The sequence below is a fragment of the Polypterus senegalus genome, chromosome 1 (genome assembly GCF_016835505.1).
Source record: "Polypterus senegalus isolate Bchr_013 chromosome 1, ASM1683550v1, whole genome shotgun sequence".
Classification (NCBI taxonomy): domain Eukaryota; kingdom Metazoa; phylum Chordata; class Cladistia; order Polypteriformes; family Polypteridae; genus Polypterus; species Polypterus senegalus.
In genome coordinates, this window is record NC_053154.1 from 16,403,688 (window position 1) to 16,419,998 (window position 16,311).

At 37.9% G+C, this 16,311-nt stretch overlaps 1 long non-coding RNA gene across 1 annotated transcript in view; it reads left to right on the forward strand.

Moving 5' to 3' along the window:
* The window catches only part of LOC120523175, a 224,339-nt gene extending 208,034 nt beyond the window's left edge, over positions 1-16,305 (forward strand). Inside the window, exons 4-7 of the long non-coding RNA XR_005632564.1 lie at positions 1,231-1,276; positions 10,551-11,180; positions 14,088-14,156; positions 16,039-16,305. This is a non-coding gene — a long non-coding RNA (uncharacterized LOC120523175). The remainder of the gene's footprint in view (positions 1-1,230; positions 1,277-10,550; positions 11,181-14,087; positions 14,157-16,038) is intronic.
* Positions 16,306-16,311: the final 6 nt, after the last annotated feature.

Consider the following 16,311-nt stretch of genomic DNA (forward strand, 5'->3'; position numbering starts at 1 on the left):
GAAAGGTGCTATATGATAGATAGATAGGTAGATAGATAGATAGATATGAAAGGCACTATAAGATAGATAGATAGATAGATATGAAAGGCACTATAAGATAGATAGATAGGTAGATAGATATGAAAGGCACTATAAGATAGATAGATAGATAGATAGATAGATATGAAAGGCACTATAAGATAGATAGATAGATAGATACTTTATTAATCCCAAGGGAAAATTCCCATACTCCAGCAGCAGCATAATGATAAAAAACATTATTAAATTAAAGAGCGATAACAATGCAGGTATAACAGACAATAACTTTGTATAATATTAATGTTTACCCCCACTGGGTGGAATTGAAGAGTCGCATAGTGTGGGGTCTCCTCAGTCTGTCAGTGGAGCAGGACGGTGACAGCAGTCTGTCACTGAAGCTGCTCCTCTGTCTGGAGATGATCCTGTTCAGTTGATGCAGTGGATTCTTCATGATTGACAGGAGTCTGCTCAGCGCCCGTCGCTCTGCCACGGATGTCAAACTGTCCAGCTCCGTGCCTACAATAGAGCCTGCCTTCCTCACCAGTTTGTCCAGACGTGAGGCGTCCCTCTTCTTAATGCTGCCTCCTCAGCACACCACCACGTAGAAGAGGGCGCTCGCCACAACCGTCTGATAGAACATCTGCAGCATCTTATTGCAGATGTTGAAGGACGCCAGCCTTCTAAGGAAGTATAGTTGGCTCTGTCCTCTCTTGCACAGAGCATCAGTATTGGCAGTCCAGTCCAACTTATCATCCAGCTGAACTCCCAGGTATTTATAGGTCTGCACCCTCTGCACAGTCACCTCTGATGATAACGGGGTCCATGAGGGACCTGGTCCTCCTAAAATAGTCAGTGTACTCTGTCACCTCGTGGTCTGGCATGGAGTTCCTCCATGCGCACGTGTGTGATGCACCCTACCATTTTCAAGTCAGTGGGTACTATCTGAAATTGGAGAAAATCAAGTTCTCACTTAAAAAAAACATGGCAGGATCCAATCAGTAACATTTTAGAATAAGCTTCTATATCTAGGGGGAAAATAATACTCTTCCTTCCTTGATGCTTTCAAAGATTTGCTCTGCTGGTTGGCTCTCCTCTCTTTCATTTGGCTGGGGGTTGAATTTTGGTTTTATTACATTTGATTTGATTGTATGCATTGTTTATTTGCTTTTAATTAAAAAAATGAAAACGCATTCAAATAATTTTATGTTGCAGGGATGAAGCAGAATGTTCGAAGATGAAGACAATGCTGTATGTTTTGGTAAGGTTGCTGACTATCTGGGTAATATGACAGTGAACAATTGATTCCAATTTCAATCAGAGAGCGTCCTTTTTTATATTTAGGTGGAGACGAAAGAAATAAATAAGCACATGTCCAAATGTGAGCTTTTCTTTGTCAACAGACAGATATAATGTATATTTCTTACAACTTTTCACATATAGTGCACATGGTTGTGGAAGTGTGCTACTACTGTAAAAATCATCATTACTATGAATAATACAGGTACTGATTATGAAAGAGACGTGTTTGGCTTCCATTATGGAGCAGCTGCTGTCTATTTTTACGTTCCTAGAACACAATGTTTTTCTGAGAAGAATAAATGGAAAGCAACACTATGAATACAGTGTAATTAATAAAGGTAACGACGGCAAGAGCCTGTAGCATTTTCTTTATGTAACATAGCAATAGTATTTCAAACTGGTTCCTAAATGATGAAATAAAAAAAATGAAAGATGCTTAAACTGATTACAAATAATAAGAAAGTTCACAGCAGAGCTGTTGATGACATCTGAGCCAACAGACACACAGATGCCTAAGTTCAGTTGTACAGAGCCAGTGTATTCTGGCACTATGGGCTACAAGATGGAGACCAACATTGGATTGAGAAAGCCCACTTGCTCACACCCGCACACACACACACACAGTCAGAAGTTAGAATCTTCAAACGCAGACAGTTCCGTTTATTTTTATTAAGTGCACATACACTTGTGAGCCTAACACACTATACAATAATTATAAATACAATGTAAAAAATGTAACCTAAACACAAAACATAATGTTAGAACATTGACAAAGGAATATTTGTCAATGTGGAGGAAAAATGTACAGATAAATATATAAAATTAACAAAGTAAAGCAAACATACAGTATACATACATACTAGGCGGTTCATCCCCTGCTCGCCAGCCACTTTTTCGTCTCTGCCACTCACGTTGTGAAGAGGGGGGCTGAATGCACCCCAAGGAGACGTGGTTGCTCATCCCAAACCCCCTCTTAAACTCAGTCAGCTGCTGCTGCTGCCAAGTCACATGATCTGCGTCTCATGCGGTGCTTTGAACATTTAAAAGCCCGTACAGCAGCTGTGCTACTCTTTGTCTTTTATTTCCGGCCCCGGGCGTGGTTAAATCTCTTGGCACAACGTCTCGTCTCTTGGGACGTGAGTTCTTGATATTTTTTAGTTTATCATTTAAAAACAGAATAAGAAACTGAAAATCTATCAACATCACATTAAAGTTCATAAAACTAGCCAACCCGCGGCGTACCATACGCCGCATAATCAGGCCGGTTTTTAAATGATTTTTAAGCACAGGGAGAAAATTAACATTTGAAAAATTGGTAATGTAATAAATCAGCAAGAAAAGCAACATTGTAACAATACACAGAACGAACCAACACACAATCGTCCGTGCGGTGCTCAGGCGCGGAGGGTGGAGCGGGAAGAGAGGAGAAGTACATCCACCCCGCTCCCTCTATCATGCTAGTCTGCTGATTTCTCATCCAGTATGCACTGCCCGCTCATTGTCTTTGCACAGTCCAGATGCACCTGTGACTCACGTAGACTTTTCATTGCTCTTTGCAGTTTTGGCTGCCTTTCTATATATAATCCACAAAGACACCCGACCACGGTGGGAGGGGAGTGTGTACAAAGTGCAGGAGCATCTACGAAGACGCATGTTTGTCGTGGATGCGAATTGCTGTATGTAGCGTGTAAAACAGTTTGATATGGTCACGCGCTCGTGCGCTGTAACCGGAAACTCGGTTTTTAAAGACTGCTTACTTCATTGTGTATACGACTGTAGGTGAATGAAAAGATATAACTCTGGAGAGGGTAACATACAATACAGCGTTGTACACGCGCACACAGCGATTCACATCCGCGACAAATGTGAATCTTCTTAGATGGTGCTGTCGCGTCCACCCACGCTCTCGAAGCACACACACTGCGTGGTCATGTGCCCGCTCGCCCCTCGCAAACTGCTCTGCACGACGCATACAACGATTCACATCTGCGACAAACAAACTGTTTTACACACTGCATTCAGTGATTCACAGCTGCAACGTGATTTTTCTTAGATGGGTCTAAGACCATGGGAAGCCCCTCGGAAACTGTTTTACACACTGCATACAACGATTCATATCTGCGACAAACAAACTGTTTTACACAACGCATACAGCGATTTACATCCGTGACAAACATGCCTCTTCTTAGATAGTCCTGCCGCGTTGTGTCGTGCCTCATGTCATGCATAATTATTTATTGAATGGTAAACACTTCTGGAAAGACACAGTTGTCTAAAAAGGGAGGGTTTGAGGATAGAACAGAAAGTGAATGAAAAGATGGAACTGTAGACTTTTCATTGCTCTGTGCGGTCTCGGCTGCCTTTCTATATAATCCACCAAGACACCTGACCACGGTAGTAGCGAGGTGGGAGTGGGGTGTGAACATAGTGCAGGAGCATCTAAGAAGACGCATGTTTGTCGCGGATGCGAATTGCTGTATGTAGCGTGTAAAACAGTTTGCCATGGAGCACGGGGTCGAGCGTTGTAACCGAAAACTCGGTTTTTAAAGACTGCTTACTTCGTTGTGTTTTAACCTCAGTTGTAAAGGATTGTTTTAAGGATCCCATGGGATACCCCTTGCAAACCGTTTCACACGCTGCACCATAGACTCTGGACGTATTCATGTAATCAGCGTATTGTTGAGCAGACTGTATAACAATGCCTCTGTGACTAAGAACAACGGACACTACGTCACCGAAGTTATGCCAATGTTGGCAAACAAAGCTAACAGCTATGTTATGAAGTTTGAGAGCAACAGTTTCGTCAATGACATTTCTCCAAAAAAACCCGACTGACAGAAACAAACAGTTACCTGAAGCAGGAATTTCTATAACATTGAAAGAAGTGTTGTTTCCATGAAATACATTTGAAGCGGCAGCCATGGAGGGCAAAAGAATAGTCAACGTGGGTCACAGCTGGGTTTGGACCGCAGCACAGACCAAAGTGAGTGAGTATGTGTTTGATGAGCTGTTTGATTTGGCGGGCAGTGGTCTGAGGTGCGTTCCTGAGCACGTGGGAGGAGGGGTAGAGTTTCTGGGCGGGGCTTCGTTGTTCCTTTCGCATGGTTTTTCATGGTGGACGCGGTTGGTGTCGAAACCGAAAAGAATAATGAAAAGTCAACGTGGGTTAGACGTGCATGTGGACTCCTAGCACAGACGAAAGGGGCTAACTGGGTGGTCGGTGAGTTTTTGCGTCCGGGCACATGGGCAGGCAGTGTGAATGCCTAGAGAGCGAGGGTAGACGCGGGCCGGTGAAAAAGGAGTGTTGGTGGGCAGGAAAACGTCTTCCGTGTTCCTGCAGGAGCATCTAAGAAGACGCATGTTTGTCGCGGATGCGAATTGCTGTATGTAGCGTGTAAAACAGTTTGCTGTGGTGCAAGCGGTCATGCGTTGTAACCGAAAACTCGGTTTTTAAAGACTGATTCCTTCATTGTGCTTTAACCTCAGTTGTAAAGGATTGTTTTAAAGATCCCATGAGATACCCCTCACATGCTGCATATGGCGATTCACCTCCGCGAGAAACATGTCTCTATGAACAGTCAACGTAGTTCGGAGGTGCATGACATGAACATGACATTAACCTGCCCTGCACCGCATGTGGCCTCCACGACAGACGAATATAAATGACGCCACATTTTCTGTGTCCTCGCGTCCGACTTGGTGGGCGTGGCCCTGCGAGTTGTCGTCGTATCCAATGGAGTTGGTGGGCGTGGCTCCTTCCTGCGTGCGCCATAGGTGTCTCACTTGTCGGCGGCTTAGTGAGTCCACGCCCCTTCCGCCGTGCTTTTCATGGTTGTCTTGCCTTAGTGAATTATATATATAGATTCTGAGAAGAATGATACCAAACATATATATGTAAGTTTTAAAATAAGCCCGATTTAAAACATTTGAAAAAAAGTGACATAAAATAATTAGGGTTTATATATACTGTGTATATATATATATATATATATATATATATATATATATATATATATATAGTAGATTGTAAAAGATTTTCTTGTTGGAAAAGAAAATTCAACATTTTTTTGTCTTGTTATTCCTGGGGTAAGCCAAACAATAAGAGGGTTAAGGACAACAAGGCACCTCTGCCTAGAATCCTGTGATTACTTCCATTTTAAGAAAGACTGAATTCTTATTAAACATAAAAATAAAGGCACAGATTGACTGTGGTCACTGGCCGTACACACTGATTGCCGATTACATTTCCCTTCTTTTTTTTTTTTTAACCTCCACTTTGCTCGATCAGCTGCTGGATTGCTGCTGCTGCGGTGCCATGTAATCTTCATCTCGCGTGGCGCTTTGAACATTTAAAACCCCGTACAGTAGCTGTCCGACTCTTTGTCTTTTATTTCCAGCCCCGGGCGTGGCTAAATCTCTTGGCATAAAGTCTCGTCACATGGGACGTGAGTTCTTCATATTCTTTAGTTTATAATTTAAAAATAGAATAAGAATCTGAAAATCTAACAACATCACAATAAAGTTTGATAAATTCTGAAAAGAATGATGCCAAACATACTGTATCTATGTTGGTTTTAAAATACGCTCGATTTAAAGCGTGACAAAAAACGTCACATAAAATGGTTGCACTTTTAGGCTTAGGATTTTATGTATAGAGAGTAGATTTATCGATGGAGAGATACTGGAAACTGGAGTTTTAGAACATTTTTGACAAGAACGTCCCATTCAGCCCAACAAGTCATCAGTCCTATCCACCTCATTTCTCCAAAGTAACATCCAATCAAGTTTTAAAATTTCCTAAAGTCCTGCTGTCTACCACACTTCTTGGTAACCTGTGCCACATGTCTATGGATCTCTTTGTGAAAACAGACAGATAATATAAATATACTTATACATACAAGTGCAAAGTCCAACTGTCTCCAGTCAGCCACCGGTTACACACAAATATACAGCATAACTTTAAATGACAACGGCTCGGTCTGGCTTAGCAGACAGTGGAAGCATCTGGTTAAGGGCTCAGTGGGATGTGGCAGAACAAGTGGCAGAGTCCTTGGCACATCAACTGCAAATAAAGGCTGTTGATTGCAATATGGTGGTCGCTGCCACAGCTTTGCTCCTCTCTGTTTTGTCTGACTGCAGTCAGGTTCTCTTCTCCTTGGCCTAAATCTACTGTGATTTGCAGCCGTCTTTTCCCACGAGTCCACACTGATGTCAGCAGTCTTCACATCACCTTTGCAAGCGTAACTCTATCCCAGTAGTGGTTGTCTTAGGATCCAAAGGCAAGCTGTCCATACAAGATGTCTTTGGGAATGTGACCATCATGCCAGTGGGGGACAATTGGCTTGCTGGCCAATATGTACAAACATACTACAACAACAACAACATTTATTTCTATAGCACATTTTCATACAAACAGTAGCTCAAAGTGCTTTACATATTAAAGAATAGAAAAATGAAAGACACAATTATAAAACAAAATAAATCAACATTAACATCGAATAAGAGTAAGGTTCAATGGCCAGGGGGGGCAGAAAAAATATGCAGCCACACAGAAACATACACACACACGCATGAATGCAGACATATTCCCAAAGACTTACACACGTACCCCCTAATACACAGGTTCACACTGTAAGGACTCACCCAAATACATGAGCACACACACACCCACACATTTGTACACTCAAGCTGTTACACAGTTAGTTTACATCGACTTTGCTCAAAATGAGGATATTTAAAGGCTTGACGTATCCTTTTCTAGTACAATTGAATTATATTTTTTGGTATGACATTTACAAGTATAACGTATGTGTAAACATCCATCCATCCATTATCCAACCCGCTATAGGGTAACGGGGGTCTGCTGGAGCCAGTCCCAGCCAACACAGGGCGCAAAGCAGGAAACAAACCCCGGGCAGGGTGCCAGCTCACCGCAGGGCACACACACACACACACACACACCAAGCACACACTAGGGACAATTTAGAATCGCCGATGCACCTAACCTGCATGATGTGTAAACAACTTTAAACACTAACACCAATAACACAACCCATCAATCCTTCCATTATCCAACCCGCTATATCCTAACTACACTGAAAAAAAGTATAACATTGATGTTGTTCATTCAACGTAAATTTTCTCTTTCAAGCAACTTAAGATTAGTCATTTAGTGTTGCAGCTTGAAATATTTGGTTTCAGATCTCAATCACAGTAAACAAAGATTGTTTGTACCAAAGTAAGTTATGGTGGAGGGAATAAACATAAAAATCCTATTTCAGTTCACTTAATATTTTAGTTTGTTCGTGTGCTGTGTTTGAGGGGCCATTTGTATATTCTTCCAGTCGAACTTTCCAGCATGATGGCTTTCTAACTGCCAAAAAAAGAAGAACAACTTAAAAAATAGATTTAGTATTAAACAAGTGAATTGCACCCAATCACTCTAAATGATTTGCCTCAACTTAAAAATTGTGGGATCAATAAGCTAAAAAGAATTATATTGGTTCAGAGTGAAAATATTAAGTGTGAATCATCACCTTTTTTTTTCAGTGTACAGGGTCACGGGGGTCTGCTTGAGCCAATCCCAGCCAACACAGGGCACAAGGCAGGAACAAACCCTGGGCAGGGCGCCAGCCCACCGCAGTAACACAAATCATTTCTGTGGTATACTGACATTACTCAGTAATGATTATTTGCAAAAATAGGCCATTCAACACTAACTTTTAAGTGGATTCAAAGTAAAATGAGCGAGTGTGTAAGCTCAGCTTCTCAGTTTCTAATACAACTGACTTTATTTTATCAAATGTCACAGTAACTCAGTTCATTTATGTTCAGACAAAAGTGCACAAATTTCATAACCATATGATCATCATTTTAATTGATACGTCACGCAGTAAATGTTGCAAAGGGGACAGGTTCCCCCCCCCAGACCGGTGATTTATTTATTTATTTTTTTCTGTTCTTTAATACCTCTCCAATTGAAAGAAAAGGGCTTAGACAGAGTGCGGATTTGTGGGGAATATTTCCAGATTGTTTGTGTAGTTTTTCAGCTATTTCTTTTGGCAAAATAAAAAGTGACTGACTGGCATACAGTAAATGGAATTAATTTGCATAACAGACCACCTTTTCGGTAAAGATACTGCAGAGAGTTTTGGGGATTTCTACTCACTGTGCAGTGTCAATCAAAGATCAAAACTTTGTCCATAAAATGCACCCTTTTGACTGCCAAATATGTGTACAATTATGAAAGCGGCTTTAGGTTTGAGTGTCTTCGGTAATCACACAGTGTACATCTCAGGAGCTTACGTGTATTCTTCAATACTAAATACTAAATAGCATGTTCATTATGGCTTTGCGCATTAGTCTAGTGTGCCTGGCCTCTTTGGGTTGACGTCTTTAGACAGGAGAGTACTATTTTATTGATGGAAAAACAAAACAAATTACCTTTGTGGTTATTTACTTTATGATCGACTAAACATACGTTAGATGTGCACCCTTTGGTTTAAATTAGGACAACTTTGTTAAATAGAAATTGGTAATATAAGTAGAAGTTTTTTTTTCCAGTGTAAAGACATAGACTCAGATTTGTACAGACACACACATTTTATTATGAACATATTTAAACTCTTGATTGAAATTAAAATAATCATACATATGTTAAATGTGCAAAAATATGCATGACATTTATTCAGACACACAGCAGCGCATGAACTGTACATGCACATACATACATACATACATACATATACATGTAGACATGAACAGACAAGAGACAGACATGAACACATACGCACAAGCGAGTCACACCCATCCAGTGTAAAGTCTGACCATTTCATTCTTTCAATTGAATTTATTAAAAGCAAGTAACATTCCATACAAACAAGTCAAACTTAACAAAACTAAATTTCAGTTTTTAACAATATGCATAGCCATAAAAGCACACAAATCAACAGACACATTTCATTTTGGACATATTGTTTTTGGATGAAATGACAATAAAAGCACAGGCCTTAAATAAGCAGGTGCAAACATACACACACATAAACTGTATGGGGGTCACATATGAAAATATCCGTATGAACATACACACATAGCTACCTACACATAATTAATGCAAAATAGAATTTCAAAGGGACAAACATATGTGAGCGTGCATGCGTGCATTTCATTATGAATAGGCGGAGTGGCGGCTCTGAGGATAGGGATCTGCACTGGCAGTCGGAGGGTTGCCAGTTCGAATCCCATAAATAAATGCCAATAGGGACTCTGCTCTGTTGGGCCTTTGAGCTGCAATTGCTGAGCACTTTGAGGAGTGAGAAAAAGTGCTATATAAATGCAAAGAATTATTATTATTATTATTATTATATGAAATTGAAACAATACATAATGCATAATAGTAATACATACCCAAAACATGGGGAAATATGATTAGGTTACTTCTTTAAATCTTCATTAAACTTGTCCATGCACTCCAGGAAAGCCTCCAAAAATGATGTGATTTAGATGCTACCAAATTTAAAATAATTATAATAATAATACATTTTATTTATATAGCCCCTTTCCCATCCTCAAAAGCAATAAAAAAACACACATTTTAGATGATGAACTTTGCAATGGAAGAAAATGAGATTCTATTTGTACAACCAAAATATTCACCAAACTAAACTGTAATTCAATTCAAAAGATGCTTGTAATAAAGCTAATTAATGTGGCATGTGTTTTATTAGCAAAATACAGACAGTAGGCTTTGAAGTCTTACTTTGAATGAATTGAATTGTATAATGGTAAAAGGAGTGATGGGAGCAGTTGTGTTGTGCAGAAGTCAGGTTAGTTGGACGATCATTTATTTTTCAACAGGACAATGACCTCAAACACACCTCCAGGCTGTGTAAGGGCTATTTGACCAAGAAGGAGAGTGATGGAGTGCTGTAAATGGTCATGAAAATAAAGAAAACACATTGAAAGAGGAGGTGGGTCCAAACTTTTGGCCTGTACTGTACTGTATATATATATATATATATATATATTTATATATATATTTATATATATATATATATACTGTATATACGGTGTATATAAAGCAAGCAGTTTCTTACAATGGGCAATAATCACAAGCTCCCTTCGAAACATATACATACTCATTAAAGAATAAAAGAAAGATTAACTCTTTATTGACATTTTTTTGCTGTTTGTTTTTTTTTTAGATGATCTTTTCTTTTTTGTTCCTTCTTCAGAGAGAAGAATACGATAAAGTATTTTCCAAATTCTCTCATCTGTCGCACACTGGATGTACAAGAGTTAAGCAGACTAAAGAAATCTAATGAAGAGAGCACAAAACCTTCCATTGAGCTTTTCCCCCCATAAGTGGGCCTCCACAAAGGCAGCCCCTTAAACAGCAGCCCTACATTTCATGCTGTCTGCACCTGGGAATTTTGTTGCCATGCTAAGTACTTTTAACACTTTTCATTAAAAATATTTGTACTTCATTGCAACCAGTTTTACTGGAAATCCTTTCCATGTATTTCTGTCCATTAACGTAGTGTGTGTCTGGTATAAAATATGAGCCTATGCTTTAAAAGAGTTACGTCAGGTCTTAAGACATTCAGAAGTTGTCATAAGAAATTGTAACTTTTCATTAAAATGAAGTGAACATGAAACATTCTGTTAGTATACTCCAGTCCATGCAGGAGGACATATTTGATGGTAGACTACAAGACTGTGTTTATTTCACTGGACATTGATAATCTTATAATTTGTTTTCTTTTCAGCTCTGCGGAGACTCATAGTGCTTTTGTAACCTACGGTACCCTGAAGCCAAAAGAAATGTGGATGACATTGTGAATAACAAAGAGCAAAAATAGCATGTAAGTTTGGTGGTTTTTTTTTTTGGCCTTCTTGTCTGCAAACATGTCACTTCTCACAATGCATGGGGACAGTCTTTCATCAGCTAACTAACCATATCCTGTGCACGCTGAGCTGATTTAATAACACTAAACTACGCGGGCTAATTAAGACCTCAAATTAAAGAAAGTGCTCACCTCCACATGAAAAACTCATGATAACTTATGGAATACCAGCACCATATCACACGAGCAAAATAATACTTTTAAATAAGAAAACAAATGAAAGTATAAAATAAACCATAACTCCGTCTCAGTGGTCATCAAGAAGAAGTCTGAATGTAATAAAATAGAAAATAAAACGTGTACATTAAAATTTCTCCATCTCTACAGTGCTTTAAAACACAAGTGTGTTCAGTGCGTTGTGAACCAGGTTAAGTGAAAAAAATATATTTCTCTTAGTTCTAGAATTTTAAGAAAGCTGTGGTGATAATTTCAAAATGACTTGGCGTGGTTCAGAAGTGACTGAAAAAGGAAAAAGTCACAGTCTGAAGACGTCAAGCTGATAAAAGGAACAGTCTGAGCAGATCATACCGGATGATAAACCAAGTGGAGTTATTTTCTGGTAACTTTTAGCATTTCTACAGTTGGAGAAGAGGGGCATAGAAAGCATCTAACCCTGAGCTATTTGTTTTTTTATATTTTTAAACAGGAGAAGGACCATTCTGAACATAGTCAACCAACCTCATATTTCAAAACATGCATTTTACTTTGAATAAGTTTTTTTAAAAATTGTATGAATTAAGCCATATAAAAATATGAACTTGCCATCTTTTGTTGTTTTTTTTTTTTTCTGACCATGTAAACAGTAGTATCACCTCAAACAGTAACACAATTAGGCAAAGGTAGGTTTAGTAATGTGTTACATTGGTAAAGGTTGAAAAAGACATTAACAAAAATAGAGTAGCAGGGTCTCTAAGGTCCACTAGTAGTTTTGACTTGTACAGAATCAGTGTGTGTAGGTGTGTGTGTGTGTAATCGGCAAGCCACTATTGTTGCTTTTTACTATGCATTTATATTACAAATAAATGTATAAGAATTAAAGTAAATGCATCTGACGAAAACTCAATAGTCAAAATGTTTTGTTGCTATGTAGACAGACAGACAGACAGATAGATAGATATGAAAGGCACTATATTAATGATAGATAGATAGATAGATAGATAGATAGATAGATAGATAGATATGAAAGGCACTATATTAATGATAGATAGATAGATAGATAGATAGATAGATAGATAGATAGATAGATAGATAGATAGATAGATAGATAGATAGATAGATGTTTTATAGTATTTTTGCAAGATTCTTTTGTAATTGAATAATTATATGTAAATAAAGGTAGTTTATGAACATGGATTTTTAATAAGCTTTTGTATATATGGCAATTTCTAATACATATGTATGTAGAAAGATAATTATATTTTCTCATAAACAAGGTTTTTTCATTAATCAATAGCTAAAACTAGTAAGCCACTATAAACATAAATGCAATATGCAGGGAGGTCCAGATAGATCTTTGAGTAATAAAGATGAGCCTATATATAATATATATTATATGATATATAATAATATGTGTGTGTTTATTTATGTTTGACTTTAATAAATATAATAAAACTACTAGACTTTTGTAGTCCAAGATGTAAGTATGTAATGATTAATCTACTTTTAGTTACAAGTTATATTTAAAGAGAAATGTTAGAAATGTTATTAGTTTTTATTATGCGTTTCTAAAATAATCAGCATCACACTGATTTGTGTCATGCAGCAGTTCATTAAAAGTTATTACAAATATCGTTGGCCGTCTTCAAATCATTTTACTGAATAAACCTCTCTATTGTTCCCAAAGTATACACATCCAGAAACAAAAAGCCTACAGACAGACAAATGCAGTGCATGTATCATTCTATACCTCATACAGCTAAGTGCTGCTGTTCTTTTAACTTATTATGTTCTGCATTTATTTTTATACAAAATGCAATTATTTGGTCATATTGTATACATTGATACATACCTCCTTAATAGTGGGTACACTTGCACAAACATAGATATTTATTTATACTGTTCTTTTTGTCATGGTCAGGGTCATTGTGGCAAAAAATAGTGCAGCGTTAGAAACATCTGATATATAACTGTGTAGATTTAACTAGTGTATGTGTGTATCTAGGTACTGTGTATAATGTAAGTAGAAGATTTATTTGTATTTTATAGCTGTATAAAGCCAACAAAATCACCTGGGTTAATTAACACTTTAATGGTATATATGGGTCCAGTCTTTCAATATGTAACACTTTGATGGACTACTGTAACACTAGAATAATGAATTTAACATTACTGATTTTGCTGAGTATATACTGTATGTTATATCCGTAAAAGCCAAATTTCCCCCTGGGGATAAACAGATCTATCTATCTATCTATCTATCTATCTATCTGTCTATCTATCTATCTCCATCACAAGCCATTCTGAATGATTTGCTTTCATATTATATACACATACAGCTGAAACACTGCATTTCTAAACTCTTTTTTTTATTTTTTCAGCATAGAAACAACACTTAATTTTTTCCTTGTTATATATATGTTCATGTAAATAACATGTTCTTGTAGATAATGTTGAAAGTAAACTGTATATTTCTTTGAGGTGATCTGTGACTTCTCTGATGACTAATGAGGCTTTTAAAAACACACGCACACATAAATATATATATGTGTACATACACACAAACTGAAACCCATGCACATTAAATGTAAAACGTCCTCCATTTACCTACTGTATGATGATGTGTATATGGCTCACCACAAAAAGTACCATTTAGCTATCTGAGAATGTAATGCCAGTGTTTATTATTATTATTTTTTTTTATTATAGATTATCTGTTCTGCAGGAGTCTGATGTCCAAGATAGCCTGAGTCCACGATTTAAGGCCATCTATAACAGGTAACTGAAATTTGAATTAAGTAGTATTGGCTAAGACAGAGGTGAAATAATAAAGCGGAGGAAGATGATGGTCTCTGTGGAAAGCACAAGGCTCCAGAGCTGACTCACTTCAGAGATGTGTGTTCTGCTGCCTATAATTTACACAAAAGCACATCCTCACACACGTGTGCTCACACATCAGTGTCAACAGCAAGTAAGCGTTTATTTCATTACAATTCTTCTTCAATGCCTAATTAATTTTAGCCATTACTGGTATTTCTAGTTCTAAATGTCATATTAAATTAAGTAGTTTTTAAAGTTAGCTGTCCACAGCAGTACGTCAGTCCATTTAAATACTTATTATAAATATTAGAGCTGATCATTTTTTTGTTTTGTTTATTATATTTACACCGCATTTTAATTATATAACAACATGTCATTATTGTAAATTGTGTTTTCCATAATAATCGTTTAGGACCATGTACTTTGTGATACTGGTTTCTTAATAAACATTCCCAATAATCTACCATAAAAAACAAGATCTCCATATTAAGACTAAGCTTCAGCGATTTGCAGTTTGAGGTCCGTTTTTTTATTAGGTGTTATATCACAGTACCAACCTCACTCATTTACAGGCAGGCCCTCTTTGTTTAGTTTTATTTTATGTCTCCTGTCCTGTTCTCGTGGATAAGGCACAAATGAGTAGAAAAGTGCAGGTCACATCGTTCACGTGCGCATCACTCGCCTTGTTGCACAAAAGAAGCGTTGCTTTGTAAGTCGCCTTGGATAATAGTAATAATAATAATAGCGTCAATGCGTTCGTTTGTGTGTCCGCCACGACTGAAGTGTCCGGTTAACAGGACCACCCGATGCATACGTTTACTGCAAATGACCGATCCATTCATCCATTATTCAACCTGCTATATCCTAACTACAGGGTCACGGCGGTCTGCCGGAGCCAATCACAGCCAACACAGGGCGCAAGGCAGGAAACAAACCCCGGGCAGGGCGCCAGTCCGCCGCAGAATGACTGATCAGAAAGTGGAAATATTTGAGAGGTGAGACGTTCAAATGTGACAACATGTCATCCGGAGTTCCTTTCGGTTGCGTTTTACGCAATTAAATATGAAAACTGAACACGAATAGGATACACAATAACGTAAAATGCAATTCTAGTGTATGTCCTGTCAATCAAAGTAAAATCTAGTTTTACATTAAGCTTCACTTAATTGTGAAACATTAACATGGTGAAATAAGACCGATTAACCCCCTTGAGCCTAGGAAAGGCGCTTTATACACTGAGAAGGATCTTGAAGTAACATGCAAAGCAGCAGCGCATTGTTCGAGACAGTTGCGATTTTAATTGAAGACTGGGCACTCTTTGGAAGGAGAGAGCTTTGAGGGGCTTTAACACAAGAAGGGGATCCATCAAAGGATGATGTGTGTTTTACAGAACCCGACTTAGCGCCCGTAATGAGTAATCATTCCCAGTCGCAGAACATGGCAAAGCATTAAAGACGGCTATAGCTGGAACCAGTGAGACGCGATCGCAGTCTTGTTATGAACCAAATTAACGTTAATCACAATCAATAGGAAACAAATCCACCGCTGAAAAGGCGCACGAGAGCCATTTTGCTGAAGGGTTAGTCAGTCGAGAATTGGACGCACTGTATGAAGAAGGCATGCGGAAAAAAAGCAATTAAATAAAAACGTGAGTTACCCCCCATGCAAAATTAACCTTACACTAACCCTGTTAGCCAAGTTGATGGATATCTTTTCTGTTTTTCTATTTTAATTACCCTTTTTAGTTTCTGATAAGTAATAACTTGAGTGCAGCATTTAGGCTTAATCTATGTGTTTTGTATATACTGTATAACACATCTTCGTTTTGTTTTTTATTCAGTGTTACCTTTGGAGATGTGATGTATAAAAGAAACATGGATTTTAAGAGGAATTTTTTTCAGGTAATTTAACTAACAGTGCCAATTCATGTTACCCAATAGGTTTTCTAACACCTGGTGCTGACAGGTTAGATTCCGATTCAGAAAAATATAGGAAAGGGCGAATGTTTAATTGAAAGGAGCGCACTGCCCTTTTTAAACGTCTTTTATTGTTTAATTGTATACATATATTAACTAAAAAAAATATATTATACAATAAAAGTTGATTTACTTGC